At 41.9% G+C, this 20,169-nt stretch overlaps 1 protein-coding gene and 1 pseudogene across 3 annotated transcripts in view; one reads left to right on the forward strand and one right to left on the reverse strand.

The window, feature by feature from the left end:
- Positions 1–20,169, reverse strand: part of MAP2K1 (mitogen-activated protein kinase kinase 1) — a 69,970-nt gene that overhangs the window by 36,397 nt on the left and 13,404 nt on the right. The window lies entirely within an intron of this gene.
- On the forward strand, positions 352–774 carry LOC103283875 (60S ribosomal protein L31-like; annotated as a pseudogene).

Below are 20,169 nucleotides of genomic sequence, written 5' to 3' on the forward strand. Positions count from 1 at the left end.
TCTAGTCTTCTATAATAATAAAAGGGTAATATAATGCTAATTAGACCAGATGTCTTCCGGACATCATTCCGGATGTCCTTCCTGATGAAGCCGGGGCCAGAGGGAAGCCAGCCCAGGTCCCGGGTACCTGCGGGTGGCCCAAGGGAAACCAGCCAGGGGAAGGAAGGCCTACTCTTGCACGAATTTTCATGCATCAGGCTTCTAGTCAATTATAAACAATCATCTATCATAAGACCATCAGGAGGGATGGCCCCTGGTATTACTGCATTCTTTGTCCCTTTGTCCTGTCAATCACTAGTTATACTATCAAAAAACTATTGTAGGCTCTTTCTTTCCAACTTGCCGGGCATGATGGCTCCTGCAAAGAAGGGTGGCTAGAAGAAGGGCCGCTCCACCATCAACGAGGTGCTGACCAGGGAGCACACCATCAACATCCACAAGTGCATCCACGGTGTGGGTTTCAAGAAGTGTGCCCTCTGGGCACTCAAGGAGACCCGGAAATTTGCCATGAAGAGATGGGGACTCCAGATGTGTGCACTGAACAGAGCTGTCTGAGCCAAAGGTAAAAGGAATGTCCTGTATCGTATCTGGGTACGTTTGTCCAGAAAATGTAATGAGGATGAAGATTCACCAAACAAGCTCTATACATTGGTCACCTACGTGCCTGTCACTACTTTAAAAAATCTACAGTTAATGTGGATGAGAACTAACTGCCGATTGTCCAATGAAGTTATAAAACTGCCAAAAAAAAGTATTGTAACTGGGGTCTGTTAGGGGAGAATAATCTGCATTCTGACCCAATCTTCCTGTAAGTAAATTACCCTATCATAAATTCTGTTACATTCTATGGAGTTGCCTGCTTGTTTTGTCAGTCTTAAGATACCTTCTCATGCATACGAGCCTAACCAATGGTTAAGGACAACAGGGGGGTGGAGGCATCCGTGGGGAGGGGTGTGGGATGGGAATGGGGGGATGAGGACAAATATGTGACACCTTAATCAATAAAGAAATTTAAAAAAAAAGATACCTTCTCATTACAGTGGTCATTACACCTTTGTCCCACTGTGGGACACCACACACTTGGTTTAAAAAAAAAAAGGTGGGAGGGGGAGAATGCTGACTGTTCATTTTCTCAGTTCTCTGTAGAAATAAGTAATTCTCCCACCTTCAGGAAAAGAAAACTAAATCTGGGCATTGTGCCACCTTCCTTCCTCTTCTACCTCCTACGCTGAACTGTCTAACCACCTATCCTTCCAATAAGGAACTGAATCCTGCTTTGTGCTTTCAGAAGGTGAAGCATGGGAGAGACACGCAAAGACTGTATTGTAAGCTGTGGTGACAAGACCCTCCTAATGACCAGGGGTGGGATAGTGCTGCCAGATAAACAAGTCATTAGTAATCTGGAATCCTGGATCATTATCCCACAGGTGGTCATCAATTGGCTGGATGACCATGCACAAGTCATTTAACCTTGCCGCATCTCCATTTTCTCTTCTGTAAAATAGAGTAACAACTCTATGCTCACATTAGCAGCAGAGGATCAAAATAGAAAACTAATGGGAAGAAACACTGGAGTTTTAACACATTTCTACACCAATGTTAGGATAGGTGGGGGTAGGTTGGAGGATAAGGAGCAGGCACCAAGGCAGCAATAGCAGGATCCAGAAATATTGCTTTCCTTTAATAATTCTTAAAACCCTCTTAAAGTCTTTAAAAACTGTTTCATAGAGTGAAAGACATGTTTTCTGAAGGTGAAAAGAAAATTCCGAAATCAAAATGGCTTTCAGTACTTATTATAAAGAAATCACTCAATAATTCAACAGTATTCAGTATTGCTTCCTCTGGCACAGGGAGTTGATGGTGTTCAACACGGCTTATTTCTACCGTTCCAGGGTGAAATGTCTCAAGCAAAGGACACAGAAAGAGAGGGGCCCCTATCCCCTCAACTACACCACAAATCTCCAAAACTCAGAGGGCAAGAACCTGCCTCCTTCATAATTTTTGGTTTTAAGTGAAAAACAGCAAAATCAGAACTAGGGATTGAGAAAGGAAACTGGAGCCCTGACACACACACACATACAACCCTTTCCAGGGAACAGCTGTGATGAGCTCTGGCCCCATCAAGTTCACCACAGCAGAGAGAAAACCACACACTGTAACGTGAATTCTGCACCATGGCTGTCTCACACAAGTTCATCGAGATACAAGGAGATTATAGGTTTGAAATGGGAACACAGAATAAAAGAAGGAACATGCAAAAAAACAAGGGTTGTCATTTGTGTTCTGAAAACACCCGGGAAGCACAAGGAAGTGGGTGGGGAAAAGATAATCCTATGGGCAAGAGTATCTCCTTCCCTCTCATCTTGCCCATCTGCTAAGCCTAATTACGCTACCACAACTGGAATCCTTTATTTGTGGCTCAGTGGTTTAAATCGAAAAGCAGTTGCATCGGCAGGGACCTTAAAGACAACCTGATTCAACACATTTTACAGGAAAGAAAACTGAGGTCCAGCGAAGACAAGGTCATACAGCTTAATGGTGATAGGTCTTCCAACTCCTAGAACAGACTCCTTTCAAGGCCCACACTGCCACCCCCAACCCTGACAGTCACTGAAATGGAAAGCTGAACTAAAGAAATGACTGAAGGGGGAGAGAGGTGGTGTCAGACAAAGGAATGGGGTCCTCAAACTGCCAAACTCTAAACAGGAATGGGCCATAACTGCATGCCAAACACAAGCCAGCTGTCACCAGCCTGAGCCTTGCTCTAGCCTGGCAGGCCCTGTCTCTGCCAGGAGAGAGCATAGAGGGAAGACCAGAAGATGACAACCAATCACTGTGCTGGAAGGAAAGGAAGGGTCCCAGTGCAGGTGGTTATCCTCACCAGAGAGCCCAGGGAGTTGTAAAGTTCTCTCTCCCCTGTGGCATTTGACAAGCAGGAATGCTCTTGGGGCAGAAAGAGGAAAGGAAAAGCAGAAAGACCCAAGCTAAGAGGTAACAGCACTCAGAGACTAAGGCTGCAACCTCGTGATCCACACCTTCTACCACTCCCCATTTGAGAGATCTTGGGCAAGTTACCTCCCTTTCTGGTCCTATTTCCACACCCATTAAAAATGTACTTGGGGACCCTAGTTCGGTTGACTCAGTGGATAGAGCGTCGACCTGCGGACTGAAGGGTCCCGGATTCTATTCCGGTCAAGGGCACATGCCCAGGTTGCAGGCTCGATCCCCAGTAGGGGGGTGTGCAGGAGGCAGCCCATCAATAATTCTCTCTCATCAATGATGTTTCTATCTCTTTCTCCCTCTCCCATCCTCTCTGAAATCAATAAAAGTATGTATATTTTTTAAATGTACATGGGGACGAGGAGAGGTAGTGAGGGAAATGTGAGGGGAAAAAGAGAACTGGCATAGTCAACCCATAGACAGCAAGGAATGCAGGGAGGTGGGGGAGGGGGTGGTTACAGAGTAGTCAGAAAGGAAAGAATGGTCCTGAAGGAAGAAGACAGAGAAGGCCAAAAGCACAACTAACCAACTTCCAGACCCTACCCTAGGCTAGTCCATCCACATTAGAGACTGCAGATGTGCCAATGAGGGCCAGGCCCAGACAACATGAAGAAGGGCCTCTATACCTTCCCACACCTCAATCCTGCAGGACACTCTGGGAATGGCTGGTCAACTAACTGGGTAATAAAATTCCAGGATTACGTATACAGGCTCTGTAAAAGAAGCCCAATGCAAAAGAGCACATATTAGGTTGCTCCATCTATATAAAATTCAGAGAAAGGCAAAACTAATCTACATAACTATAAAGTAGGAAAGGGATCACCCTTCATGGGGAAGGGTGTAACTAGAAGGGGCATATGATGGTTATTTTGTGTGTCAATTTGGCTGAGCCACGTGCTGAGATATCTGATCAAACATTATTCTGGATGGAAGTATGTTTTAAAGGGGGCGGGGGGGAGAGTAACATTCAAATTGGTAGACTAAAGCAGAACACCCTCCATAGTGTGAGTACACCTCATCCAATCAGTCGAAGGCCTTAAAAGAACAAAGACTGACCTCTTTGAAGAAGGAATTCTGCCAGCAGACTACCTTTGGACTCAAACTACAACTCTTCCTTCGGTCTCCAGACTGCCAGCCTACCCTGGAGATTTTGGACTTACCCAGGCTCCCACAATCACATAAATCAATTCTTTTAAAAGTCCCAGTTAGTATCTCTTTCAATCTCAATCTCTCTCAGTATGGATGGATGGATAAATGGATGGAGGGATGGAGATAGATTTTAGACGTGATGTTCTGATATCTTTTAATTCCCCCCACCCTTTATGTATTTCAGTTTGGATAATTTCTGTTGGCCTACATTTTGGGTCACTGATTCTTTTCTCAGTTCTCTTCAGACTGATGATGAACCTGTTGACCTTTGATGTTATGTGTGGTTTTGTGTGTGTTTTTTAAATTTCTAGAATTTCCACTTGAATCTATTTTTAGTTTGCATCTCTTCTAAAATTCCTCATTTGTTCATGAATGTTATCCACCTTTAACATATTAATCATGGTTATTTTAAACCCCTATCTGGTAATTCCAACATCTGAGTAATTCCTGGGTCTGGCTCTGCTCTGTTGATTGCCTTATCTCTTGATAATAGGCTGGCTTTTTTCCTTCCGCTTGTTTTTTGTGCCTTGCAAATTTTGACTGAATGCTTGACATTATTAGAACAGAGACTGAAGTAAATAATCTTTATGCTTGGTAATGGGCACAATCTTCTGTCATGCTATTAGTATGTATTAATCAGGAGTTGAGCTGGGTTTGAGTTTTCTGGTTAATGTTGACATACCACAGGCTGCAAATTTCTCCAACAATGAGTATTATCCTGTTCCAAAGTGAAGCCTTAGCTGCACAGGTTTTTTTCTCAGTGTTCCTACTTTTTCCTCAGCTTTAAACTATTCCTTAATGCCTTGTCAGAGTGGGGTCTTTCTCCTTGCTCTTGCCCCTCCTCCAGGAGTAAACTGAAATTACTTTTATTTGGTGCTAGGCTTGTGGTAGGAATAGAGGGTAGTAGGGTCTCTCTTGTCCTGATCCAGACTCAGTCTTAAGCAGGCCCCGTGAGCATGGACTTCCCTTCTCTCCACGGCAGCCAAACTCTGCCTTGAATCTGTGGCAATTCTTAGGCAGGAGAAAGTTTCCTATACAGGTGTCCATTCAATTATTTGATCAGACCTAACAGGGGCAAGGAGGGACATAACAGTCTGGTAATGAAATTGAGATATAGCTAAGAGGTGAACATAACTCGTTTAAACCTCACATTAAAAAATAGCTATTCAACTACAAAAAATAGGTATGTTGTACCTTGGCCAGTATGGCTGTTTGTTGTCCTGTGGACTGAAAGGTTGTTGGTTTGATTCCTGGTCAGGGCACATGTCCGGGTTGTGGGCTCTATCCCAGGTGGGGGGCGTGCAGGAGGCAGTCGATTGATATGTCACTCTCACATCAACGTTTCTCTCTCTTTCTCCCTTTATCTCTCTTTCTTTACCTTTTCCCCCTTCCCATTGTCCCTCCATCTTTTCTCCTGCTCTAAAAATTAATTTAAAATCTTTTTTTAAAAAATAGGTATGTTGTTCCCATTTTATAAATATGGAAATGGAGGCCAGAAGCAATTAAGTAATTTACCCAAGGTGAGGGCTGGAACTCCAAAACTTGATATTTTCTCTATACCTTTCTGAAGAGTTCATGTTCTTCAAATCCACCACCAGCTCATTCCTAAAACCAGGTATTTATCCATTATTGACTTATGCCTTTGAGGTAAAGGACTGTGTTCTACTAAAAGGTCAAAGTTCCTATAAGGATAGCAAATTAAATCTACTCAAAGAACTCCCTTTAGAGGAACATCCAAGGCTGACATATTTTGATTGGGGTAGAAAGGGAAGAGACAGGACACTGCCCAGGTAAAAGCACTTGTAAAAGCAATAAAAATTCTGGTGGCCATAAAAAAACAGGGCACTATTGAGGGAGGGAAGGATAGAGAGGATAGACAGGGAGTGTTGAAAGGAAGAAAGCACCAAGGAAAACCTAGATAGAAAATACAATAAATATGTGTCACCATCAGAAAAACAAAGGGAGCCTTGGGTCTGGTGGTAGCCACAGAATGAGCATGGGTGGCTACTCCTGAAAGAACAAGCAGGTTGACTGTGGCCTTAGGAATAAGATGTACCTGACCCCACCCATTCCCTGTTCTTGAGAACCCGACCTTTTAGAAAGACCTTATGTAATTATGGCCCATTCTGCTCTGTGAATCAAAGATGAAGATGAGGAGGTAGAGGACCCAATGTGACCATAATCTTAGACCTCATAATCCAAAACCATGAGAAAAATCAAGTCCCTAGGACAAAAAGATCAATACCCAGTAAGTGCCCAGAAGCACAGCTAAGGGCAGGAAGATACAGTCAGAAGAATCGCAGCACTCAAAACCTATCCAATTCTGCCGAAACTGGTTTGGCTCAGTGGATAGAGCGTCGGCCTGCGGACTCAAGGGTCCCAGGTTCGATTCCGGTCAAGGGCATGTACCTTGGTTGCGGGCACATCCCCAGTGGGGGGTGTGCAAGAGGCAGCTGATCGATGTTTCTCTCTCATCGATGTTTCTAACTCTCTATTCCTCTCTCTTCCTCTCTGTAAAAAAAACAAAACAAAAAAACAATAAAATATATTTAAAAAAAAAAAAAAAAAAACCTATCCAATTCTAGTCTGTATTGAGGAATCTTAATTCCCCAGGACCGTTTCCTCCCTTAAATACAAAAACAGACGTTTGGCCCTTCCCCTTGCCCAAAGTACACCCGGGTGAACAAACCTCATCTCTAGGGGAAATCCCACTCCCTAGATCACTCTTGAGCAATGGTCAGGGAGTCCTGATCTCAGGATCAGGGCTAGAAATCCATACAAGTGCTCACGTAGGCCACTCACCTCCTTTATCTAGTGCATGGAAAACTACTGGTCAGGCCCTCAAATTAACAGCAGTTGGCTGGGTAGGGTCAAAACCTACTTAACAGAAGTAATATCATGAACCAGAGAAAACAAAATTTAATTAAAACCAAAACTGACAGTGCTTGCTTCTGTCTTCTGAAAGAAGGTGCAGGGTAGAGAATGTCTGTGCTAACCACCACCTCATAGCAGAGGCTACCGAAGGACCAGAAAGCTTGTCCACAGTTAAGGAGGGCTTGCCCCAAGTCTTAGCTTAAGCAGCAGCACGTAGAGTTAGAGCTGGAAAGCTAACCTATGCTGCAGAATAAAATGGGAGAAGCTTGTTTTAGAAGTGGCTATGAGGTAGCAAGAGAGGAAGAAAAGGATGCAGCATGGCAGAGTGGCAAAGGTCATTTAAGACCGAAATATCTAACACTAGATTTTAAGTTGTCTTTATTGCTATAATAATTCTCCCCACCCGACTTTAAATCCAATCTGCCATGCACACAAATAGCTTTGTGTATATTTTGTTCTTACTGTTGTTTTGTGGAAACCAGGGAAAGGGGGCCAAATTCCAAGCTGGTTCAACACAGAGCAAAAAAGAAGAAAAAAACCCAGAAAGGGAAACGTGAGTCCCACAGAAGCAGAAGTAACCATGAGAATGTAAACCTCTAAAACTGCTCCAAACTAGAAGAGGACAAGAGATAGGGAACTTGAGCAGACATCTGGCTTACACCCATTTATGCCTACAGCTGTGGAAATGCAATGCAGGTTTATGATGGAGCACCCACTGTGTGAGAGGCACTATCTATGCTAGAGGCTAGGAAGGTGCAGATGAGAAAGATGAGGTCCCTGCCCTCACCAGGCAATCTCAGTTTAGGTGTGTATAATAGATAGGGAGACAGACAGAGATGAGAAAGAGAAAAACAGGGAAGGATACTATCGAGTACAGCAACAACTGCAGAGTAAGATAGATCATAATGCTGAAAGAGAGGTTGGCACAATGAGCTATGGGAACAGAAAAAAAAGACTCCAATTCCATCTAAGATGAGGAAGGGAAAGTAAGAGTCAGAATACGTAATGCCCAAGTTTAGACCTGAAGGATATCAGTTTTTGCAGCAGAGAAAAAAGCACCCCGGCTTGGGCCTCAGCATGAACAAAAACGTACTGAAAGTTACAAGCTGTTCCAAGTGGCAAGAGAGTAGATGCATCCAGAAGAGAGTCCAGTTGAGGCTGGTGGGTAAGCTGGGCTACACTATGAAGGACACAGTACACCATGCCAAGAAATTAGGTTTTGATGAGATGTTGATCAAAGGGTACAAATTTGCAGTTAGAATATTGATAGGCTCTGGAGATCTAATGCACAGCATAGTGATTATAGTCAATGACACTGAATGATATACTTCAAAGTTGCTAAGAGACTGAGTCTTAAATAGAGGTAGAGGACCCAATGAAAGAAAAATGATAATTATGCAACATGATAGAGGTGTTAGCTAATGCTATGGCAATAATCCTGCTGCAGTACATAAATGTGTCAAATCAGCCTTGGCCAGTGTTGCTCAGTGGTCAGAGCATCAGTGGGCACACCGAAGGGTCAAGGATTCGATTTTTAAATATAGATGTCAAGGGCATGTACCTGGATTTTGGGTTTGCTCCCTGCCCCCATGTCAGGGTGCATGCGGGAGGCAACCAGTTGATGTGCCTCTCTCACATTGATGTTTCTCTTTCTCTCCTCTCTTTCCTTCCCTCCTTTCTACTCACTCTGAAAAGCAATGGAAAAAAATATCCTCATGTGAGGATTAACAGAAAAAAGTGTCAAATCAACACATTGTACACCTTGAACTCACACAGTGTTATATGTCAATTATATCTTAATAAAAAATAAATTAAAATCTTAAGTAAAACAAATAAACAAACAAAAGATGGCCATAGCACACCAGCCTAGAATGCCTCAGGAGGGTTAAGGCTCAGCAAAGAGCAGCCTGACATCTTAGCTTCTAAAAAATGCCATAAAAATACTTGTTTTAATATACTGGTGGGCAAAAGTAGGTTTACAATTGTTCACATGGAAAACAATACAATAATAATAATACAAGAATAAACTCAATGTTTCACATGCTCACAACTACAAAGCTACTTTTTCCCACCCCTATATTTAAACATCTAAAATACATGCTAGATATCACAATTGACTGGGCTGCAATTTAAGCATGCAGTTTTGGGGTCAAATCACCTAAAATGTGCTTATGCAATGCAGACATTGGGATAAGTGAACAAATTCCAATTTGGAACCTTCATAGGGATGGAGTCAAGAGGTGTACAACTCAGGAAATACTGCCTTCCTTGAGACAAAGAGTGTATAGAAATCTGAAGTGTAAAAACTGCTGAGCTCAGCTTTCCAGATCCTTGGAAGCCCAGGTACCTTTTGGATAATTAACCTCTCACTACCTGGTCCAAAGAAATAACCCTGAACCTGAAGTCAGGAGTTCTGCTGATAACTGATCATCTTACCTTGAACATCCCTCATCAGTTAAATCAAGAAGTGCATTAAATGGAAGTGCACTTCTTCCCAAATTGTCATTTTTATATTCAATATGTTCCTGTTAATTTTTTATAATGTTATTAATTTTCCATAATATGCTATTTTACTAATGGATTTTTGTAAATATATGATAGTTTATGCATTAAAAAAAACGATGGAGTTGAGGTCTGATACAGTCATTCAGTCTCCCATGTTATTAAGCCTATATCCTATCTGCAAAAATATATATAGGGCCACTTGCACATAATTGAAACCATACCTGATAACCTCACAAACAATTTTTCCCACCATTAAAGCCCACGTTTAACTTTGAAAGGCATTGCCAGAAGAATGCCTCTAAAAAGATCCCACTGCAGATAAGTCTCATCAATTGCTTTTTTTCTACTGTGTACTTCATGGATTACCTCATCATGATTAACTCCGACCACTGGAATTAATTACTCCAGATGATGTAGAAATTAGTCTTCTCGATTCTTCTGAAATTTGTTGAGATCATCCCACAAAAGCAGGGAAAGAGGTATAAATAAACCAAAAACTGTCTTTGAAATACTGGGAAAGTAAATAAATAAATAGAAGCAGACTCTTGTCCTGCATCACAAAGGACTGTTATGAACACCTGGTCAGAGAATGGGTGAGAATATGTTCTAAAACAGGAAAACAGGTACACACACTGAAGAGACACTTTTCTCAAAAAAAGAAAAAAGCCTTTCTTTTAACTTATTCTTGGTTACAAAAGAGTGTGATTGTGGATGACACCTCACATTAACTGTGAGTCCTCAAAGAGCATTAAAGAATATACTAATGATCAAGATTACAAACAAAAGCTACCAAAACAATATTCCACTGCATATTAAGCATATTAAATGAGTTTATTAAACTTGAGCTGTAGAGAAAAAAACAAGAAAACTGCAAAACCAGCATTATTAAGCATCCATTGGACCTTGGTCATTTTGGGTCAAAATTCTACATGCTCTGCCTGGCATTCAAAAGGAATACACGTTCTTACAGCAGCAGATAAAAAGATCTGTCCACCAAGCTCTTCCTCTTCACTTCTCCCCACCCACTTCCTCTTCTTCCAAAGGAGAAGGGCTCTCATTTTCGCACTGGTTTGCCACATCCTGCCTCTAAAGCTATTTCCTAGGAGCTGCTTGGGCTATTCTGAGAAGCTTTAACACCTTCATGCCCCTAGACCAGCGATTTTCAGCTAGTGGGTTGCAAGAATTTTTAAAACATGCAATATCTGACTACTTAGTCAGGGCCACTATCCTCTTTTCCCTTAGATTGTCAAAAAAACAAACAAACAGCCAAAACAATAGCCATCTGGTGTGAATGCCCTGTTGTGAACCATAAATATATAGGCCATATTTTTAGAGTTGTATCTTATTGATCATGTTGCACAATAAGGTTGCATCTGATTCGTTAATTTTTGGTACCAAAAATCCTTATATACAAGTATAGGCACCAGATTTTCTTGTTTTGTTAATCCTCACCTAAGGATATTTTTTCCACTGATTTTTAGAGAGAGTGGAAGGGAGGGAGGGAGGAGGGGGAGAAAGAAAGAGAAACAGCAAAGTGAGAGAGACACATCAACTGGTTGCCTCCTGCACCAGCCCCAACTGGGACTAGGGATAACTCAGGTGTGTGCCTTTGACTGGGAATCAAACCCGTGACTCTTTGATTTGCAGGCCAACACTAACCACTGAGCTATGCCAGGCAGGGCAGAACCTGATTTTTTTATTTATTTTTTTTTTTTAATTTCTTTATTGATTAAGGTGTCACATATTTGTCCTCATCCCCCCATTCCCATCCCACCCCTCTCCCCACGCATGCCCCAATCCCCTGTTGAACTTAACCGTTGGATAGGCTTATATGCATGCATACAGGTCCTTTGGTTGAACTCTCCCCCTCCCCCCCACCCTCCCCCTACCCTCCCGTATCCTCCCTCTGAGGCCCGATAGTCCGATCGATGCCTCCTTGCTTCTGGTTCTGTTCTTGTTCCTCAGTCTATGTTGTTCATCATTTCCTCTAGATGAACGAGATCAAATGTCACTAGATATATACTAATAAGAACTGAATGTGAGACGAGCAATAATATTTATGCTGACAGGCAAATGAATCAATCTGTAGCGAGCTTCCCCCTGGACCAACAGTTCTTTTGAGACCCAATTTCGATGTCCAGTAGTTCCTTATGTGTACATGTCAGCACTGACCTGATTTTTTTTAAAAGTCACTTTGGAGCATACCCCCCACCCCCCCCACCCTTTTTTTTTTTTTTTTGTCAGATCAGCAAAAAATATATATTTTGGCATGCCACAGAATTTTAGTAATTTGTTTATGTGTGCCATGAGATTTAAAAAAAAAAGTTGAAAATCACTACCCCGGACCACTAGTATATTTATGACACCCTACCCACCATACTTATACAGTCTAGTAACTAGACTCTCTCTACTTGACCTGATAATACTCCCGACTGCCTTCATGCCAGGCATTGAATTAAGCAATTTATCTACAACAGAGTCAGTAGAAGCCACATCTCTTAGTCCCATCTGGGGCTCCAAGGAGTCCAGCTTTTGCTTAATCAGTCAAAAAAAAACATTAAGAACTACACTCCCAAACACTGTTAACAAACTTGAAGGAGAAACCCCAAATGAAACATAAATAGTCGTAGGTAACATTTTATTGAATGCTTACTGGGGTGCCATGAATGATCTCTGGCTCTCTTCTATTGGGGGTGGGCGTATTCTTTGTTCAGGTGGGAACTTTTGGGAACTTGCATGAGTGATTTAGGTGTTATTTGAAAGACCTTTAATTCTCAAAACAACCCTACAAGTTAGGTATTATCACCCTCTAATTTATTAATGAGGAAGCTGGGTGTGAGAGAAGTTAAATAACCAGTCCTACTGACACAATTTGTTTAGGGGTGAAGCCAGGACTCCAATCACAGCTGTCTGCCTCCACAGACCATTCCTATAACACTAAGATCCAGAACAGAGTTTGTATCTGTGGGGGAATTGGTCATGGTACTAAAAGAGGAGCAGGGCATAATTAATTCCCCCTCCCCCTTAATTAAAGAGACTTGAAATCTTTGTAATCAAGAAAGAAAAGATTTATTTTTTAATTCAAGAAGTCAGTAAACACTGACCACCTATTATCTGTGAGATCCTGTGCAAAGAATTATCATCTGCTGTGTTACAACTGGACTTCTTGTTACAGATACCACCCTAGTGCAGGTTAATCATGCCCCTCTGGCTGGCCAGGCATGTGTGTCCCTCCCAAAAGCTTACACCTGAACAAAGAGTACGCCCACCCACAACAGGAGAGAGCCAGAGGCCATTCATGGCACCCCAGTTGCTTCGTTCCCAAGCCTCCCCAAGTCCACTAGCTAGAGAACAGAGAATACTGAAGTTTCTAAGACAAATGAGAAGTATTGTTTTTTTCAAACTTCAAACTTGGACCTATTGTTACATTTTAATAATCTATAGCAGTCTGGACACCTGCCTTATTTGAAACATCAAAATCTGACGATTTTTATATCCAAAGATACACTGTTAAGAAAAAAAAAAATAACAATACTGTTCTCTCCCTGTACATATACTTATTATACTTCCATTTCTTTTTTACCTAGGAGTTGATCTTATCAAATTCACACACGGTTACCCCTAGGCTGCAGCTGACTGTACAGAAACATGTCAAGACTTTAATGGCCCTTATTAAAGACTAGAGGCCCGATGCATGAAATTTGTGCAAGGGCCTTGGCGCCGCCCCCACCCCCACCCCACCCCCCCACCCCCCGCCACACCCGCAGCCACAGCCGGAGGGGGGGTGCGGGGGAGAAGCCTCCGCCACCTCTGCCGTGGGCCCGGTCCACGCTTTTATTATTATAGATATGTCAAAGAGAGACTGTGAGGGTTAACAGAAAAGCTGCTGGTGGCCTTTAACAATGAACAACTGAATAAAACAAACAAACAAAGAACTGCTCACCTTTATTCATTTTAAACTGCACACATTAAATCCTACCTTTTTGGTAAGACAGATCAAAAAGCAGGCAGTAGGGCAGGGCAGAAAACAGGAGCCTCGCTAGAAAGTCAGGGCCCTGGACCTCAATCCAGGCCTTCAGCAGCCATTTAACACTGAGTAAAACGCCTAGCCTCTCCGGGTCTTAATCTCTTCATACTTCCAGCAGGTTGAACTATCAAGATCTATCCCTAGCATTTAAGGATACTCAGGGCAGAAATAATGAAAGATGTTGGTGGTGAAAATGATGATTAACATATTGTAATGCTATCCTGGGTCCAATAGCCTGGCTTAGTGCTACATTCACCTTATCAGCCTAGATTTATTGGGAAGAGGGAGGGTTATAGGAGGACTGGTGGGTGGGAATCACAGCCACCTACAGTAAAATTAAACTGTTCCCAAAAGAGTTCTGCTGAAGTGTGATTTATCCAGAGTGTTAAACAACTACCAGCACTATGAAACGGTGTTACTGAAATTGTGTTACTGCACAAACTTAACTTTTCCCCCAATGTGATTTGCAGAAAGGATGCAGAGCTGAGAATCCTATGTCTCTGGCCATCTGTCCTATCAAGTCCCTGGAGAGGCGTGGGGGGAAAGTGTGAAAAGCCACAGGTGCCATGTATATTCAGCCACGATGTCACATATCTATCAAGGAGCCCAACATTTGTTGAGGATAAGTATTCAGCTCAGCATGCAAAAAAGGCTCGTCAATCCTTCCGGCTCCAAACATTCCCTGAGCCTTCTTCTGTGCCAGGCATGGGGCTGAGGGAACACCACAGAATGCCACTGCCAGTTTCTCCTCTGCACTAGTAGGAGCTGTTGGCTGAAAGGGCAGTACAGAGGTCTACAGGCACTTAGCTGTCTGTATGACTTGCATAAGGCTCTTAACCAGAATCAGTCTTATCTATGGAGTAGAAATAACACATAACCCGCGTGCCTCATGTTGTTGAATTAGGAAGTAAATGGATGTAAAAACAATGAACAGTGTACAGAGCCTTGCAAAACAAATACTATGATTACCACCAACACTGTGACCCTCTTGTGCCAAGATACTATAAACTGAAAATAATCAACCATCAATAAAGTCAAAGCCTTTGCAGGGATTAGCAGAGCCTTGATCTTGGGAGCCGAGCATCTTCTGCCCTCTGCCTTTACTGCCATCTCAAGGCTTATGATTAAAAGGACTAAAGGTTAGTCATTCAACAAAATTTTACCAAACTAGATGCCAAGGAACATGCTATGCACTGGAGATAATGACGAATAAGACCCAGCCCCAGACTTTCCCAAGTCCAGCCCAACTAGACAGAGTCACACAAACAACTTAAATAGGACATGTACAGAGAGCTCTAAAAGGCGGAGCAGATGACCACTGCCTGGAATGGGGAGGAGAGGTCTGTGATGATTTACAGAAGTCGTGGCTTACAAGTTGAGTTCTGATGTAAGATTAGGATTCCCACATGCACTGAGAGTGGAGGAAGGAATCCCAGGAGAAAACACAGTCTGAGCAGAGGCCAGAGCCCACTGGGAAAGAGGTGTGGATGAACCATGGAGAAGTTGAATCCAAGATCTACCTAGACCTGACTTCCAACATCTGGCTAGAGCCACAGGAAGAGAGTGTGTTGTTACCTTCCCTTTATGTCAGTGACCACCTCTCCCTATTCCTTCCTACACACACACACACCCACACCACCACCACCACCACCACCACCACCACCACCCAGGAAATCCTCTTTAAACTCGGAGAAAGCTGAATTTGCAGCTCCTGTTCACTGAAAATAATTCTTTTGCTTCCTGCACATCCCCCAAAATTGCAAATACGGCCGGCATTGTCTCCATTCTAAGTCTGTGTAGATAAAGAACAGGCAAAAAGCCCCATCATTGGAAGTTCTTTGGGAAGTGAGAATTTTCTCTTCTTCTTACCTGATAGAGAATGAGGCACTCTAGGCTGGGAATCTGGTCCTGGCCCTTACTATTAGTCCTTTTAATCATAAAAAGCAGTTTACACAGTGTCTATGAATCCTTTCTACTGGCAGGTGTTATTATGCCCATTTTATAAATGTGGAAATAGACCCAAGGAGCTGAAAGAATTTGCATAGATAACTCAGACTGTAAGAGAAAGGGTCAAGAAACAAACCCAAGTCTGCTGACTCCAAAGCCTTTCTGCTATGCCACACTGTCTCAGGCTATGTTTTCTCAAAAGTCACACTCACAATTCAAAATAGAGCCTGCTGTGTAATGAGGCCAACTTCCCCTAACCCTTCTTTGTAGCCCTGGGTTCTTTTCTCTGCCAAAAGATAGGATAGCAACAAAGATCTCCAAGATCCCTTTCAACAATAAAATTTAATCTACTTAATATCTTGGAGCTTGAATGTGTGCCCAGTGGTGACCTATATGATCATGTGGAGTTCACTGTATAAACCTCGAATGGTAGCAAGGCATTGCCATTACCACCACTTTGCAGAGAAGCAGCAGGCACAGAGTAGCCATGTGGTGAGTGAACAGTTGCACCAGGGAAGCAGCTCAGATCGCTCACTTTTCCTCTACACAAAGCACTGTTATTCAAAAGCACTGCAGCTTGAAAATTCTGAAGCCTGCAGACTCTCAGATCCCTTTGGAAGAGAGGATAGTCTCTGGATTCAAATGAAACACTTGGGGAGGCAAAAACATTCATTCAAAATCTGATCAGGAAGCTGGGCTCTTCACCGCACTGTTAATACCCAAAACAAGTACCACTCTGAGACGTGAACAGTATGTCCTCCGATAATCCTGCATTTGGCCTGTTCACTCCAAAACTCTCATAGCCTATATCCAACTTCCTAGAAATCAGACCCTACTCTACAAAACAACACATGGATTCATCTGGGTGCTCGGCCCCACCCCACTACTACAGAATCTCAGAAAGACCAGATAGAGGTCAGAGCTCCTTCAGATCCCTTCCAGCTGTCCCCACCATCTTTGAAGTCCTCTCCACCCCTGCCTTTGTGCTCGCAGGGAACACAGGCACTTTCCTGGACACCCTGCCATCGTTCTAATTTCTCTGTTTTTAATCTCTCTGAGCATATTCATGCATGTGACTTTAACATTTCTTTAGGAAAAAAACCCAAAACTTTAATTACTCAGTTTCTGAAAGACAACTTTCTAAACCATGAGTCTATTATAATGAAATCAAACATCACATTTAGTCTTCCTAAAAATATTACCCCAGCACAATGTCTTTTTGTTCCCACATGCCCATCACCCAAATGCACACACATATACTTTAGACTGTCATTTAGACACTGGAGTGTATAATTTAAATGTCTTTAATAGCATCTACTCAAAGGACATTTGCACATGATTCTTCACTTTACTTCAAAGCTATGATGAAAACTGCAGCTTTTACTAAATAGGAAAATATGTGGATGGCAAATGCTAACAAAATTCAGACAAGATTTTAAAATGCATTCAATTCACCCATTAACATTGGCATCTTTTTCAATTTTCAGCAAAAGACCTTTTCACCCATCTCTCAGCCCAGTGCCTGGTATATATAAGGTATATACTAAATATCAGTTAAATCAACGTTAATACATCTTTATCCTCTTAACACACAAGTTAGACATCTATTGTAATTTTAGTCATAATCTAAATCTATCTGACCTCAACACAAATGCCAATAACAAGCAGCTGCTTGCATTCAAAGTATACATACCTCTGTCATTTGACCTGTTTTGAAGTTGTCTTCTCGTTTGGAAGACAAATGGTTAGCAGCTGCAAGTTCAATTACAAAGTGCTTGGTAGGAAGGCAGAAAAAGAACCAGAGGAATCAATGTGTTGTTCCACACATTAAGCGTGGAATTTCTTTCCAACAAACATCTTTCATTTCCCCAGGGAAACCCAATCTAGGCATGCCCTTTGAACTTAGAAAAACACAGGGCTGTACTTTGGGAAGAACCTAATTTGAAGGCCAGGCAAAGCTGTGAGAGCAGGAAGTCACTCCTTCTGCATTATCTCCATTTTGTTATTTTTTCTTTAAGGGAGAGTGTGGAGCAATGGAAAAGCCACCAGTCCAAAGGCCCGGATTAATTCGATGTATGACAATGAACAAGTTACTTCCTGCCTTTGTCCATCATTTTCTCCTTCACAAAATAAAGAAACAAAAATCAAATAAATTAATAAAACAGTAAAACTGTATAACCTCTAGGCACTAACAGAATTTTCTGCATTGATGGAAATGTTCTAATCTGTGCTCTCCAATACAGTAGCTACTAGCCACATGGGTCACCTAGTGCAACTTAGGAACTGATTTTTAAACTGTGTTTAATTTTAATTAATTTAAACTTAAATAGCTACATATGGCTAGTGGCTACAGTTTGGGAGAGTGAAGCTCTAAAAAGACCTCTAGCATTTTATGCAATCTTTGGAGGGTGTGTGGGAAAAGCCTGGGTGTTAGAGTAGGACAGACCCGGGTTCTAAACTTAGTTCCACCACTTACTACTTGTATAACCTTGTACAAATACTTAACTTCATTTTCCTTCTTTGTACAATAGAATATTATGACCTTTCTTGCAGAATTTTAGAGCAAATTCAAGATAATGGATGTAAATAGACCAGATAAACCCTAAATAGTAGTTATTTTTCTAGTTATAATGTCCTTCAGGGATAAAAGTTTCGTGTCTTCTGACTTCATCCTCCTGTTCCTTCCTGAGCTAGGACCCATACTTAATTATTATCCTACATATTTTTTACATGTTTTATTGATTTCAGAGAGGAAGGGAGAGGGAGAGAGGGATGGAAACATCAATGATGAGGATCATGGATCGGGTGCCTCCCCCCCACCCCCCAATTGGGGATCGAGCCCACAACCCAGGGAATTGAACCGTGACTTCTGGTTCATGGATCAATGCTCAACCACTGAGCCACACTGGCCAGGCTTACCCAACATATTAAAGGCTGTGGTCCTACAGATGCAGCCATTGTCTTTCAAGAATGCAATTTGCTCAGGAATTATTCCAGGTCCTCAGCTATGGGCGAGCTCTCTGTAACTCAAATCCTCTGTGCCTCCGGAACTGCTGATTTCCGCTTACCCTGTGTCCCCTCCAGCTCACACCAGCATTCAGGAATTCACAAAACTCCTCCCTGTGATTGCATATCAAGCTGAAACTTTGTTCAATGTAACTAAAGCACCTGTTGCTGGTTTCCGGTACTTTCCTCACCAACTCTCTCCTTGACTTCCCCTAATAAATATTTTATGGCCTTTTTAAAATTTATAAAAGCTAATGACTTTTTTTTTTTTTTGCAATTGTTCAGTATACTCAGAAATAGACATGCTGCAAACTACATTTATGTCTAATCCAGCATTAATTTAGTTACCAAAATAAAACAAGGAAACTGTTTTAGAGTGTTCCAGTAAAATAATAAAAGTGTTGCAAATCTTTAAATTAATATAATGTGTTAAGGGCCTGTTCCAAATATCCCACTGGTCTGTCCTTTGGTAAATGGAACTTTTACATGATTTAAATGACCAAGTTTACACAAATGAACACAAATGACTAAGGTAAGCAGGATAATTATCTACTATCAATAACTGTTAGGCCGAAACCGGTTTGGCTCAGTGGATGGAGCATCGCCCTATGGACTCAAGGGTCCCAGGTTCGATTCCGGTCGGGGGCATGTACCTTGGTTGCGGGCACATCCCCGGTAGGGGGCGTGCAGGAGGCAGCTGATCTATGTTTCTCTCATCAATGTTTCTAACTCTCTATCCCTCTCTCTTCCTCTCTGTGAAAAATCAATAAAATATATATAAAAAAAATAACTGTTAGAATGTTAAGCTGCTCTCTTGTTTCCTCCCTATTCCTCAGACTGGAGGAGAGGGGATGGAGAAGAAGGGTCAGGGGAGAGGTGCGCTGAAACACAGGCTGGCATTTTAACTGGATTTCAATCTGGATTTGAGTAAGCCATTAGACAAGGGTTTACAGTTAGCTTGGATTCATGCTAACTTCTAAGGCCTCCCTCAATAAAGACATTCTTGAAGGATCAGTTACTGAAGGTATGGTATGAAACCAAATAAGATAAATAATTTTGACTCTGGACTCTCATATATAATGAAGGCCTCATTTAATTATTTAAAACTAACCTGTATATAACTCAATAAAGAAGGAACCATAAGCTGGATCCAGACAAACCTGTGAATACAATAATATGATTGGCTAATCATGCCTTCTTACATCATCCAAAATTTCAAGATTTAACCTGAATCTAGAACCCAAGTGGCTCATTCACTCAACTCAATTGTTCCACTTTGTCTAAAAGTTAATGCACTTAACAGCATTCAAAAGATTCTGAACCTTTCCTGGTAACAGTTAAACTCAAAATAGGTCAATTCCAGAACGGCATTCATTTTAAGGGACTTTTGTCTGTGGTTATTTTGAAAACCACTGCTTTTAAAACTGACATTATGAAGCTTAAAAATAGGCCCTCTTACTAAGGATCTTGGGCTAAAATACCCTTTCCTTCCCCCATTTCCTTATTTCCCCTTTTCCCTCAAACACCTAGGAGAGTGGTAATATAGAGAGGTATCTTCTCCAGAGCTTCAGATTATTATTTGAAAAGAGGTTTTTAAAAACTTTTTTAGAATATTGGATAAAGTTACCAAAATTCAGGGTTGAGTAAAAACTTGAAAAATT

The sequence above is a fragment of the Eptesicus fuscus genome, chromosome 5 (genome assembly GCF_027574615.1).
Source record: "Eptesicus fuscus isolate TK198812 chromosome 5, DD_ASM_mEF_20220401, whole genome shotgun sequence".
Taxonomy (NCBI): domain Eukaryota; kingdom Metazoa; phylum Chordata; class Mammalia; order Chiroptera; family Vespertilionidae; genus Eptesicus; species Eptesicus fuscus.